The sequence below is a fragment of the Bison bison genome, unplaced genomic scaffold (genome assembly GCF_000754665.1).
Source record: "Bison bison bison isolate TAMUID 2011002044 unplaced genomic scaffold, Bison_UMD1.0 scf7180017864301, whole genome shotgun sequence".
NCBI lineage: Eukaryota > Metazoa > Chordata > Mammalia > Artiodactyla > Bovidae > Bison > Bison bison.
The window spans coordinates 788,712-803,076 of record NW_011494873.1 but is presented as its reverse complement, the minus strand read 5'-3'; the positions used below and the strand labels follow the sequence as shown (position 1 = coordinate 803,076).

The window sequence follows — 14,365 nt, the reverse complement described above, 5'->3', positions numbered from 1 at the left end:
CCAGTCCTTTGGCCACCTCATGTGAAGAGTTGACTCATTGGAAAAGACTCTGATGCTGGGAGGGATTGGGGGCAGGAGGAGAAGGGGACGACAGAGGATGAGATGGCTGGATGGCATCACTGACTCGATGGACGTGAGTCTGAGTGAACTCTGGGAGTTGGTGATGGACAGGGAGGCCTGGCGTGCTGCGATTCATGGGGTCGCAAAGAGTTGGACACGACCGAGCGACTGAACTGAACTGAAGCACTTTTAGCAGTGACCTGTTGAGGCATTGCATCCAAGATGACAACAACTCTGGAAGGATGAAAGAGATTCCAGAGAAAAGGAACAAATTAATGATAAGCTTTTTGGCACACAGTATCAATACAGGTTGGTTAATGAAAAATGACCAAAAGGGGGAAGTGTTTGAAAAGACAGGAGGAGGAAGGAGCCGAGAGCTGGCAGCCACCGCCTTCAGTCACATTTAACATCAGAGGTGGCACGCTTGTACTTGCTGCACTTCACGGCACACCAGCTGCCTGCTTTTGTGTTGGAATTGAGTCTGTGCTAAAGCAAGGCAGGACTTGGGTCTAAGGTCAACTTGGTCTTCTAACTGGGGAAGCCTCTGGAAGCTCCAGCATCTCCCAGCTCTGTTGCACAGAGCTGGGTCTAACACCTCATAGACCGTCAGCATCTGTGGGATAACAGAACAGGGCCATCTTCAGGTGTTTACTTGCGCAGATGCGCTGAAATCCTCATTCAGTGTTGTAAAATTTTTATCGGTTGTGTGAAGCCATGTGGAAGAAGTGTGGTGCAGCTCAAGAAGTAATTATTTCCTCTGTGCACCCAGGGCAACCTGGAAAGCAGGCTGTCCTGTAAATGGATTTGTCTTGCTCCATGGCTTTCAGGTTGTGGCCGTCTGCTTGTCCTGTCTCCAGGAATTGCCTGATTATATTTCTCAGAGTAGACGCTGTTGGTGGGTTGGCCTGGCAGAACCGGGAAGTAACCACACCAAAGACTTAATCTGCGGTGGGCATGCCTTAGGAACAGCTCAAAGCTGACGTTCTGGGGGAGAAGACCTCAGTGACTACAACTTAAACTCCCTCCACCCTTTCCGGATCCAAGGGACCTTTCTGTGCTCATGGGCTGTGTTTGTTCTCCCAAATACCCCTCAGTTCTGATGATTGGGAAGAAATGCTCTTAGAACATCACGGCCTTTGGATCTTGATGAAGACCATCCAGGGGGGATCACTGGTCTACTGGATGGCAGGGAGGAAAGAAACAAGCTTTGGGGCTGGCAGACCTTGTTCAAAACCAGACCTCTGGTAGCTAATTGGCAGCAGGCCCCCTGGGCAAGAGCATTTCCTGCCGTGAACCTGAGCTGCTTCATCTAGGAAGTGGAGACAGTATTTTAAGATCACTCTGGGTCACATGACATAATCTAAACTGCCTAACACAGTGCCTGGTACATAACAGGTTTTTGGTGCCAGCTTTTTTTGGTAGCTTCAACTGTGGCATTTAAACAGATGGTGCAGCATTTCCAGAGCAAAGTATAAGGGTTAGAGTTTAGGAAGGTGTGATATGAGACAAATTTAAACGTGCACAAGCAGACTGAGGCCTATCTGGGCCTCTTGAGGGGGAAAGACTAGGAAGTACGGTGACTGGCCCCGGTGAGGACTCGGGCTGTTCAGTGGATGGAACAGAGGGAGATGGACCAACCGAATCATGTTTCTACCAAGTTATTTCTGTTAATTTTTTTTTATTAAGAATAACTCAGCTTTAAAAGCCTGTCCTATCTGCCAGGGATATTTCTGGAAAAAGAAGGAGACCTCAACATGCCAGTATCCTCAGCTCGTTGCAGCGTCTCCAAGTAGACAGGAGACAGCGTTATGTCCTCAGTGTACCTGTAGGTGTGGGACTGAGCGGAGTGGGTGGTGAAGGGGAGAGAGTGATTAATACCAACCACAGCTCAAATAAAAATCACCACCATTGGTGAGTACCAGGCCTGCTGGTAAGCGGTTTCATCTGGACAGTAATCTGCGCGATTATACCATTACCATTTCACAGCTGAAGAAACTGAAGCTCAGGTGTGTTTCACTGGTGAGCCCTGGGCTTGATTCCAGTCTGCCTTGGCTGGAACCTCGGCACACTGCCTAGCCTCTTCCTCTCGGTGGGCACCATGATGCCAGCAGTTGCCCTGAGGAGCCAGGCCTCACGCCGTGCAGTCGTCTTTCAGTAACAGGCCCTCTGCACACCTCTCTCCCCGCTCACCGGTGTGTCCCTGGCATCTCTCCCTTGGTCACTAGCAGATGCGCGTGGCGTGCCTTCAGCAATGCACAGTGTGTGAGGAGTGCGTGGAGCAGGATGGGGTGGGGGCCGTATCCTGGGGGCAGTGGGCAGCCAGCCCCTGGTGGGGTTTGGAGCTGGACACGTCCAGTTAGAAGGCCAGCATCAAGATTCCAGAGACGGATTGAGGCCTGGACTAGGGGCAGAACACTGAGAGCAGTGTTGAGGGGTATTGCTCACGTGTGCTTAGTCGCTTCAGTCCTCTCTGACTCTGCGACCTTGTGGACTGTAGTCTTGTCAGGCTCCTCTGTCCACGGGATTTCCCAGGCAGGAATACTAGAGTGGGTTGCCATGCCCTCCTCCAGGGGATCTTCCCAATCCAGGGATCGAACCTGCATCTCCTGCGTCGCAGGTAGATCCTTTACCGCTGAGTTACCGGGGAAGCCCTGGCATGGTATCGAGGAGATAGAAACCTTGATTGGAAGAGTAACTGGAGCTGACGAGGGCACCGGTTGTTCTGTGTGGGTGTGTCTCCGGTGCGCCACTAGGTGGCGCTCTAACCGATGTAAGAAGATGTGGTCCTGCTCTCGGGAAGCTTACATTCACCAAGAAGAAATGGACTACACACAGCAATGGCTACACTGCCCATACATTCATGAATTCACAAGATAAATTCAGATCGTGATAAGTGCTCTGAAGAGATTACACAGGGTGCAGTGGCCTGGGAGACATCTGACCCAGGACCTCAATGATAGGTGGTGGGAGTCTGCCATACAAGGCTCCGGGCTGGGTGGGCGGAAGTGCCAAGGCCTTGAGGTGGGAAACCCTCACACCCCCTGCACCAAACTAGCCGGTGGGGTACTTGGTCCCCCAGGTAAGGGGAGGAGGAGTCCGGCTGAGGGGGTGGAAGAGCGGCTGGAGGCACATCGCAGGTGCCTGGGAGATATTCAAGCGGCGGGGCCTCGGGACGTGAAGGAGAGAGAGGCCTGCGGCAGAGCCCAGAAGCACAGGGCCCTGAGAAGAGGGCCCAGGAGGACAGGCAGCTACCGCGCGGGAGAAGAAGCCGCCGGAAAGGTAGGGGTGTGATAACCAGCGGGCCTGGCGGGACGGGAGGACGCGCCCAGAACTTGGAAAACCTTTTCCAAACACTTGCCTCCGTCCGAGCGGCCCAGGCCTTCCGGGCAACAATGCCTGTCCGCTAATCATACCGCAGGACACCTAATCCCGCTTCCGTCTCTTTCCAAGACCCGGCCACGCTCTCCGGACCCCATGGCAAGGGCTCAGGGCGCCCGGCAGAGCCTCGCTCGCACCCAGCCCCGCTTCTCTCGCACCTTGGGAGCGTTCCCCGCGGCCCCCGTCTGCACGTACAGCCGGGGCCAGGTCTGCACCTCAGGAATGAGGAGATAAAAGGGACCATCGGGGCTTTTTCCACCAGAGGCGAAAGCGTTTTATAGAACGGACTGCGAGTTTTTGTTTCAGGAAATTTCATCATGTCTCCAAGAAGGGGAGGGGAGAAAAAGAGGGTGGGAGGGGGAGAGAGAGAAGTTAATTGGCCTCAGATTCTCTCACTCCCTTTTCATGTTGGTAACACGAGGCGGCCCAGGTCAGCCTCAGGTCAGCGACGTTCGGGCTCTTTAGTGCCCCTCTGTGAATACCTCATTTCTGTAATAGTTTTTCCTTTAAAAACAGCTCTGCCTTCTTTGGCAGATGGTGACATTCCATTAGCATATGGAATATTTTTCAAAACACATCCGAAAGCATGTCTCTTACGGAGGAGACTGGGCAAAAGCAAACGAATGTTTGAAAAGTATGCTGGGAACGGCTCAACACTGAACAGAAGGCTCCCACTCCCCGCCCCCACCCGGCACATCCCCTCCCTGGCTCCTGGGCTGTTACTGTAACCAAAAAGGGGAGAGGATTTTCCTCCAAATCTGTCTGTTGGCTTTACTGTGACCATCAAGAGTACCCAGAGGGTAGCTAGAGACAGCCTGAACCCAGAGGATAAAGAGCACAGTCTTGGCTTGGAATGGACATTGGGAAGGCTCCGGGGTAAAGAATCTGCCTGTCAATGCAGGAGATGGGGGTTCAATCCCTGGGTCAGGAAGATCCCCTGGAGGAGGAAATGACAACCCAGTCCAGTATGCTTGCCTGGATAATCCCATGGGCAGAGGAGCTTGGTGGGCTACAGTCCATGGGGTTTCAAGAGTCAGACACCACTGAGTGAATAAGCACATCCAGCCTTTGTGGATGTGGCACTGGGGGTAGTGAAGGATGCCTCTTGTTCATCGAGTACCTATTGTGCGCCAGGTGTGGGACGTATATTATTGTCTTTCCTGCTGAAATCTGTCTACCACACAGTGGGCAGAGGGAGCTCTTGAGCGCACAGGTTGGTTCACACCCCTGCCCTGCCGAGCACTCTGATGGCTGCCCACTGGGTTCAGTTCAGGGTCAAATGCCTTGTTATCGGCAGTGATCCCACCCCTGCCTGCCTCTCCGTCAGCTTCCCGCCGAGCTGCGTGGCTTTTTCTCCAGTCATGAGTTCAGCCCAGGGCCTTTGCATGCGCTGGTCCCTCTCCCTGGTATGCATTTCCCCCAGCTATTCCTATGACTCTCTGCTCACCATTCAGGAGCCAGCTCAAACACCCACTTCTCCGGGAAGCCTCCTCTGACCATGTCTTAAACTATCCCTTGTCACTTTCTACCACAGCATGTATTCATTCTATTTACTCTATAGTAACTGCTGTTTTATTAGTTTACTCGTATTCATTCAAGACTTATTTTTTGAAGGCCTACCTTGTGGTGGGTACTGAGCTAGGCAGTAGTGAAAGAAATCTCCTTGCCTCCTGGAGTCTACCAGATGACTTAGGAAGGCTGATGATGAACAAATTGTGTGTTTCCTGACTTCCCTGACTGGAAACGTAACCTTCCTGAGGCCTATAAGGAACTCGGTTTGTTCTCTTCAGAGACTGTTCTGGGGTTTAGTAATCAGAGGGCTTAGTGACTTACAGTTCAGTGCAGGACTTGAACCCCCTTTTATAAACCTGGGCATTCAGGCACAGAATAGGAAGTGGCTTTCAAGATCACCCTGCTAGTGAAACAGCAGAGCAAGGATGTGAGCCCAGTCCTCTCTGATCCTGAAAGTGGGTCTCCTCAAGTCCTGCCCAGCCCGAGGCCCCTTGCCGGGTGCCTTGCCCACTGCTTCCTTCTGGCCCATATCTAGGCGCTGCCCTCCACACGCCCAGCCCCCATCCGTGACTGCTTCCTCAGCACCGCACCCTCTGTGGGGCTCCTCGCAGCTCTGTGGCCCCTGTCCTTCCGCTCTCTGTTTCCTTGTCAAAATGAGAACGGAAACAGTCCATCTGCGGAAGCTCTTAAGAGTCTATTATCCTGCTTTCTGATCAACCAACCTGGAAATTGTATTCAAGAAAAGTTCACAAAGTAGATTTGATTTCTGTATCTCCAGCCGAATATCAATGTCAAGGTCCAACATAATTTCAATCGCCACCTCTTCTAGGACTATTCTACTCTGCTCACTCTATTGATCTGAGGATAGAAGCCCAATTCAAACCGGCCTCCTCACAGAAGGGGATTTCTTGGCTTGCCAGGTAGCACTAGTGGTAAAGAATCCGCCTGCTAAGGCAGGAGACACAAGAGGTATGGGTTCGATCCCTGGGTCAGGAAGATAGATCCCCTGGAATAGGAAATGGCAACCCACTCCAGTATTCTTGCCTGGACAATTCCATGCACAGAGGAACCTGGCGGGTTACAGTCCATGGGGCTGCAGAGAGTCAACACGACGGAGGGACTAAGTGTGCACACGTAAGCCCAGGGATGAGGTACCTTTAGGCGTGGCCTCCAAGGCCCCCCTGCTCTGGGGACTCTCCCTGCCTGCCTGGCTCTCTTCTCTCATGGTCTCACTGGAAGACAGGCTGTCTCCCTGTAAGGTGGCCGAGTGGCTCCTAGCAACCACTGGAGGACATCCTAGTCTCTTAATATCTCTGGTGGGGCAAACTCTCTCTTCCTTGAGGACCCTAGAATTCCTCTCCTTGGCTCAGATTGGGTCATGTGCCCACCCTGAAACCCCTCGCTGTGGTCAGAGGAATGAGATGCTCTTGACTGGCCAGCCCTGGATCACAGAGCCACCCTTAGCCAGGGGGTGGGGTCTGCCTCATGCAATCCACATAGCCTGAGACGGGAAGGGAGGCTGACGCTCAAAGAAAGCCTAGGCGCTGAGGTCCACAAAGGAGAATGGAGGCCAGGCTGACAAAACCCGGCGCCCACTGTTCCTGCCACTGCGCTTGCATTTTCCCCAGGGAATGTGACTAATTTTGCACGCTCTTCAATAACCTCCTTCCTGATCCACTGAGTGAGCTAATTCCTCTATGCCTGGACTCATTTCCTGCCTTGTCACTTTCTCCTTGGTGGTGTAGCTATTAATGTGCGCATAAGGGACTTCCCTAGTGGTCCAGTGGTTAAGAAGCTACCTTGCAATGCAGGGAACATGGGTTCCATCCTTGGTGAGGGAAGATTCTACATGTCCTGTAGCAACCGAGCCAGTGCGGGACAGAACTGCTGAAGCCCTCGCGCCTAGAGCCCAAGCTCCGTAACAAAAGAAGCCGCCGTCATGAGAAGGCTGCACACCTCAGCAGAGTAGCCCCGACTAGGTACAGCTGGTGAAGACCCCACACATGACAACAGTGACCCAGTGCAGCCAAAAATAAATGTTAAAATGTAGAAATTGTGCACATTTGAGGACTGGAGAGTGAAGAGGGTAGAAGAGTCCTCTTTGGAGATCAGAGGGCTTGGATTCAATTCTCCTATTTGCTCTTCAGGGATTGGATGATCAAGAACCAGATACTTCTGTCTAAGCCCTCCTCCTTTTCAGGCCCGTTCTGAGCGCTCAGCGAGATGAACCAGCCCAGCCTGGGTTTAGAGGGCTTTTGATTTCCTTCACACCAGGATCCATCCTTGGCCATCGCTGTGATCCCAGCCCTGATCGCAGGTACTGATAAAGGTGTGTTGAATGAACAGACTTGTGGATTCCAAAATTCTCAGGGTGTACAATAGCGCCTCCCTTTTCGCAGTCCTTGGATTCCAAAGTGAGCACTTTAGGTGAGAAACCATAGCGTCAAAGACTCTTAAAAACCTTTAAAATGTGAATTCAGTGTAGGATGCAGAGCCTGTGTTCTCCAACCCAGGGCAGTGACTCTGACATCCAGTTAGAGTCTGAGAACCACCAAGCTGGTCAAAGGAGGCGAGTGTCAGTCACTCAGGGTCAGTGTCTGACTCTTTGAGACCCCATGACTGTTCCTGCCAGGCTCCTCTGTCCATGGGATTCTCCAGGACAACTGGAAGGCAACTGGAATGAGTTGCCTTTCCCTTCTCCAGGGGATCGTCTCAGCCCAGGAATCAAACCTGGGTCTCCCGCGTTGCAGGTAGATTCTTTACTGTCTGAGCCACCAGGAAGGAGGCAAGAGAAGTCTAAATGCAGAAACTCCATCATTCAAATGATGCTGCTCTTAAAGTAACTTTCAGGAGGTAAGAGGGAAAAAAGAATAAAGAAAATAGTAAATCCCAAATTTCATTTTATTTTTTGGCTGTGCCACACAGCATGTGAGATCTTGGTTCCCAGACCAGAGATCAAACCCACGCCCCCTGCAGTGGTAGCAGAGTCTTAACCACTGCACCACCAGAAAGTCTCGGTCCTGAATTCTAAATTTCCTGCAGGGTTCACTCCATTCTGGCTTAACAGGCAGCCTTATCCTGTAGCTTTAATACGTGCCGAGAGACTTGTTTGTTGCAGAGGGAACAGATAGGGTCACACATGTAAGGGCGTGGTGGACAGTGTAATGCAAATTGGGGGTTCAGTGAGTATGACGGAATTGAACCCAAGCCTTGCTTGGCTGCCTGACATACAGGCGACCTCCTGGGTTGTTGCCAAGGAGGTCCTGCCGGCTGCCTGTGTGTCTCACTGGCTCTCACACTCCCGCCCCGAGACACTGGTCACTGACGCTTAGGTCCTAGAGTCCGGGGTGAAATTGAGTGCCGTGTGATCTAATTCTGCTGCTCCTGCTGCCTCCAGGACGCTGTTGTTGGCAGCAGAATTCAGGCAAGTGAAGTCAGTTTTTCTCTGCATCATGGTTGGCATGACTTCATTAAGACAAATATATAACCTTGACCACCTCCTTCCCCTACAAATAGTCACCCATCCTTCACATCAAGAGCACTGTGACCTTGTTATTCTATGCACAAGGTTTTGTATTGTGTTTTTGCAGTGCCTTCTGTGTGATTTCGGGGACAGCCATGCAAGCCCCTGGGTGTGACATTAGCTGTAATGTGTCAGGACTGCAGAATCTGTGAAGTCCCAATGGTCCTCCAAAGATGCCTTGGGAAGCAAAGGGGCTTCTGGCCGAGGACTGGTCCCAGCCAGCCTTTGGACGCTGACCGTCACTATTAGGGTCCCAGTTCTCCTGACTGCAGGCTCTAAAACAGTGCCTTTTCCTGGGTGACATCAGCCTGAGGCTGGCACTGGCTCTTCGAGGAATAGCAGGCTCCGGGCTCCCTGTGCTGCCCTACTGATTAGGAGCCAGGACTCTGGGTCGGCAGCCTGGGGCTTGGGCTCCTGGCTCTGCATGTAAGCCTCTGAGGTCAGGATTTGGGGCAGGCTCTTTGCTGTTTGATCCCTTCAGAGCAGGAACTCACACATCTTTATCGGGGCTGTGTCTGTATCTTTTTCTTCTGCCACCAACTTCTTAACTCACTCCATATTTTTCCTATTTAAAACCCAGAAGGACAGAGTCTGTCAGCTCAATGACTTGAAAGTACTGGGCAGGGTTTTTCACACTGGCGGCCTCATAGGTCACCATCCAGCCAATGGAGGGCTCCCCTTAGGTCAGGCGCCCGTCTTCTGTCCGGTCCGTGGCCATCCCTTGCTCAAGCACTCTCTGTGAAGTGATTGGCCACCCCAGCAGTCTTGGGTGGGTGGTTGCCTTTAGGAGGACACTTAGTTGTGGCTGCCATCACCATTCACAGGTCACCATGCTCTCTTCCCTGACTCCCCCGTGTCTGCCCTGCTCCTTGTTAAACTTAGACAGGTCAATATAACTGACTGTTATGTAGGAATCATGTGTTCCTGAAATTACTTGGAGATTTTAGGATACAAGGGGCCAATCTCTCCATCTTCCTTCACATGAGAAGGCTCTCCAGGAAGGCTGGCATTCACACAGCAACATCATCTCTTCCATGGTAGTTTCTCCAAATCCCACCCATCATTGCAGGATCTACTGGAGTCTGGCTTTTCTCTCAATCCTGTGCTTTCTAGCACAGTCGATCAGCCCTCAAGAGCCTCTTTTGGAAGAGCCATAGAAATGTAGGGACGTGCAGATGTGGTTCGGATGAGCCACACTGAGAAAGGAGTTTGAAGGCACAGTCCTCTGGACAGGGGGTCTTGGTCTATTTCCACCATGACTTGGTTTCCCCAGCTCTGCTTGTACATCTCATTCATATTTCCTTTTCTCTGTAGTTCCCTTGAACTGTCTCGCAATGTGTGTCCTGTGGGGCAGTAATTCTATGAATTATTAAACAAGTATTGTAAAGTGAATGGGGATTCTGTGTTCATGTGAATTTGGGGAATACCATGTTGAAGAAAGATAAACAGGTTTTTTTAAACTGTAGGACTTAATATGCCTTTAATATGCTAACACATGCTATTATTACCCAGAAGGTCATGAAGGCTTTCGTGTTTCCCATACTGGTTTGATTTTGAAATCTTTTTTTTTTTACCCAGAAAACAGATCAAGAGGAGTAGCACTATGAGAAATATTCCTCAGATAGAAAGGGAATGCTATCTTTCCTCTTTATTGGATTTGTGAGATTTATATTATTGCTTATTTGTTTGATCATTACTGCTAGATGTGGGAGGCCGTGCAGGTATCGCTGGATGAGACTCTCTGTCTTCAGAGAGGGTGCCGGCTCAGCCTGTTGATCTGCTAGCTGTGAGCTGTGGTTGTTATGGTGATGGGAGGGCAGCTGCCGACCTAGGAGGGGATGATGTATAACCTGTGTGTAAACTCTGGGCAGCTTCTCTGAATTGGGTTTGAGTCACATTTACCTACTCCAGAGAACATCATGAAATATATAAAGTTCCCTTCCAGCCTAGGTTTTGTCTTCAAGTATGTTGTACTTTAAGATCCCAGGGAAGGTATGGTTATAGAGGAGAACCGGTGGGAGTAAAATATTGGATGATGTATTACTTCTGGGTTTCTCAAGCTCAGCACTGTTGATGTTTGGAAGGGATCACACTTGGCTGCGGGAGGGGAGCTAGCCTGTGCATTGCAGGATTTGGGGCAGCATACCTGACCTCTACTCTCTAGATGTCAGAAGCAGATTTCCTCTCCTTTGCCCCACTGTGACAACCAGGAACATCTCCAGACACGCCAAATGTCCTCTTGGAGCAAAATCATCCCAGCTAAGAACCATTGCTTTAAGGAACGCTTGACCAAAGGCTTTCAGAGTTTATTAGCACGCTCTCAGAAGAAGGAGAATAGTGTTGTCACACTCAGAGCATGATCTGAGAGCCTATAAGAACTACCAACTAATTAAATTTCCTCTGGGGCATTTTCTTAACTCATCTTTAAGTCTCATGTATCTGTTGAGGTTCTTGGCTGCAAGTTACAGAAGACCCCATTCATAACGGTCTAAACAAAAATGGGAAATTTTTTTTTGGCTCCTGTAATGGAATAACCCAGCATAGTGCAAGCCTCAGGCACAGCTGGACCCAGGTGCTTAAGCAATGTTATCAAGAATCAAGAATTTTTCCAACTCTTTGCTCTGATTTCCTCGATGTTGGCTTCATTCTCAGGCTCTCCCCACGTGGCGATAGATGGCTGGCCCCAGCTCGGGCCTGCTCCTCACTACAGCAGGTTTGGGGGTAAAGGGAGCTTCTCTTTCCTCAGAGTTTGAAAGCCCGGGTCTGGTTCCCATCAGCCCAGGTGACTATGCAACTCTTATCAGCTACGCCTGATTCACACGCCTGTCCCTGCAGCCTTAGGTGGAGCCAGCACCAGTTGAACCATTAAGTTGGGAATGAGGAACATATGGTTCCCCACGGGAAAACCAAGACTGTTACCTGAAAAGGGGTCAGTGGATGCTGGTCAGGCAAGCACTTCTGTCCCCCCATTAATCATACAGACTATCACAACAGCAGCCAATAATGCAGCCCCCATCGGTGGTACATGAGCGCCACATCAGATGCTACACTGCATTGTTCCTAATCCCCACCGGTATCCTGAGCAGCTCTTATAGCCCATTTTACAGAGGGGTAAGTGGAGTCTCAGAGGGAGAAGCCGTGACACAGCTAAAATCACAAAACTGGGCCGCGACTGAGCCACAGACCGGGGCACCAGTTTGCCTTCTGCAGGTTACCCTCCTAACCCTCTTTTGCTCTACAACACTCTAGAAGGTTTCATGAGATCACCGTGATGATATTCTGGAAGGACGAGGAGGAATAGTGAAGGGCCACCGCCTTTTGGGTCACTGCCCAACCTGTTTAAAATTCTCTTGTCAGTTTGTGACAATAATCTCTTAAGGGCCATTCCTGACACAGTAAGACAGGAAATGGTTGATTGGCTTTTTCAGACTTGGCCCTGTTCACCTGCTTGATCGGTTTTCTTGGCCCACTCCTCCTGTTCTATCTTTATCCCTCTGGGTGCATTATGAATAATAGCTAACATTTCTAGAGGGCTTACCATGTGCTGGGCATTGTGCCAAGGAATTTCCGTGACATCAATTCATATAATTTTCTCAAATACCATCTTAGTAGATGCTGCTATTATACCCATTTTACAGATGAGGTAACTGAGACTTGGAAAGGCTAGATCGCTTGCCCAAGTTCACCCCACAGCAGATGGGAGAACTGGGGTTTGAACCCAGACAGATTCCATTGCCTTTACCATGACACAAACATTCAGAAATTGCAAACCCATGGTCTGAGTCAAATTTGGCTTACAGATATATTTTGTTTGGCCCACGTAGTATTTAAAAAAAAACAAACTTGAATTTGCTGCCAGTGTTTTAAAATTGAGAACCTGCACATTAAAAAACAAAATTTATTCTTTCCTATTTCTCTTGCAAAAAAATTGGAAGACTGGCAACGCTGGGCCTGTGTTCCCGCCTGATAGAAACTGGCCAGAGCTGGACAGCTCGGTCCCAGCTGGGACCAGCGCCCCAGTCCCCATCTCTCGCTGTTGTCTTCCCCAGACCAAGGCTGAGCATCCTTTGTGAGGGCCATCCTGCGTCTGCTGTTCTCTTTACGCTCTTCATGCTTTACCTGCATGGCCTTGGAATGCCTTTGAGCTCGCTGCCCCACTCCCTATGGAAGTGCCCCTCCCAGCTTCTGACCCCAGTGGAGTTTGGGCTGTGGGGGGCTGGTAGTCCTTCTCGAATGTAGTGGAAAGCTCTCTCACTGGTGAAGGTCTGACTTAGGTACTAGAAGAGTTGGAAAGAGCCCCACTTTTCCTTTCCTCCTCCGCCTCAGCCACCGCCCCCCATCTTTGATTTAGTGACCCTCTGAGGCCACTTTCTTGGCAGGGCTTGCTTTGGGTCCACAACTGTTTTTCTCTGCTCCCCTCCGAGCCCCCAACCATTTTCTTCCTAATCCTCCTCAGGAGAACCATCACTTGGATTATCATGAAACCTGAGAGCGCAAGCGTGAGGCGCAGCCCTTTACAACCAACGGACCATTTCGTTTCTGCGCAGTTCTGTTTGTTTAAACTCTTTGCTGGCAGGACCCCGGCTCCGGAGCAGGGTTCCGTGGTGTTCTCAGGCAGATGTGCTGGCTTGCTGCAGGGGCTGCCGTAAGAGCCAGGACAGGAGGGCGGGTGGCTGGAATCCAGGCGGTGGGGGGCGGTGTGGATGGTGCGTACCTCACAGGTGTGCTCAGGGGTGAAAACCACAGCTCGAGGTACTTTTAGAACTGAGACCCGCAGCCCTAATTCATGCATGAGAATACTGAGGCTCAGAGAGGTAGAGGCGCTTGTCCCCTGTCACAGAGCTAGTTAGAAGGGAAGAGAAAAGAAATATTTAAACTGCAGCATTAGGGCATGCCAGAGTTCAGGCAGGTAACCACTAACTGGCTGAGCAAACTTAGGTGAGTCATGTAACTTCTCTGAACTTCAGCTGGAGCCCACTCAAGGACTGAGGGCTCCTGAAGCTCTCGTCGGCTTTCCTCAGGCACTAAGAGCCAGTGATGCCATCTGCACGGCCCTCCTGTGCCCCTGGGTGGGGGCCTGTTTGCTTTCTCATATTCTAGGAATGCTGTGGCCTGTGCACCCACAGCACGACCTCATACTGGCAACAACCCTGAAAACAGCTGGGAACCTGTTTTGCAGAAATAAGTGCTCAGGGATATGGTGAGTTGCTTCGGGTCATTCAGTCGCGAATTCAGCATTTGAATCCAGGGCTGTCTGATTCCAAAGCTTGCCCGGCTAGTTTGTAGTACAGCCTTGAACCTAGTGATAACAAGCGACCCATGTTTGCTAAACTCTTACAAAAAGGACTTTCAGAGTCCCTTCTTTTTCATGGAGGAAACAGAGAGGCCCAGAGAGGGAAAGTGACTTACCCAAGGTCACACAGCTTGAGAGGTAGTATCAGGATCTGAGCTCAGCTTTCTAGTGCTTAACTCACTGCTCCTGTCGCCCCAGCCCTGGAAGGCCTTCCGGCTGGGGAAGCCATCACCGGAGCCTGAGGATGACCTGGATGTCCACTGGATGTCGTTATTTCTCTACCAAAAGCGAGCGAGGCCTTCTTCTTGGCAGGAAAATAGGACTTTCCCCCTTCCTTGGGCAAGAAAGTAGCATGTGGGATGCTCAGGTGTGGATTCTCTCTCCTTTTGGCTCGAAGACAGGAGGTGAAGCTGGCTTCTTCTTTTTCTAGGATAAGGAAGAAGGTCTGTGAAAAGCTGAACCTCGCCCGCCCCTCAGATAACTGTGACCGCCAAGGCTGGTCTTCATCCCCTGCAGCCCTTCCCCAAAGCTTCAGACCCTCAGCTGACTCTGTCTTCCCCAATTTCTAAAATAAATATTCCTCCCAAACCTTCCTCCAG

The 14,365-nt window shown here is 50.8% G+C and overlaps 1 pseudogene; it reads left to right on the top strand.

Moving 5' to 3' along the window:
• Nucleotides 1-14,365, top strand: part of LOC104996914 — a 55,055-nt pseudogene that overhangs the window by 10,610 nt on the left and 30,080 nt on the right.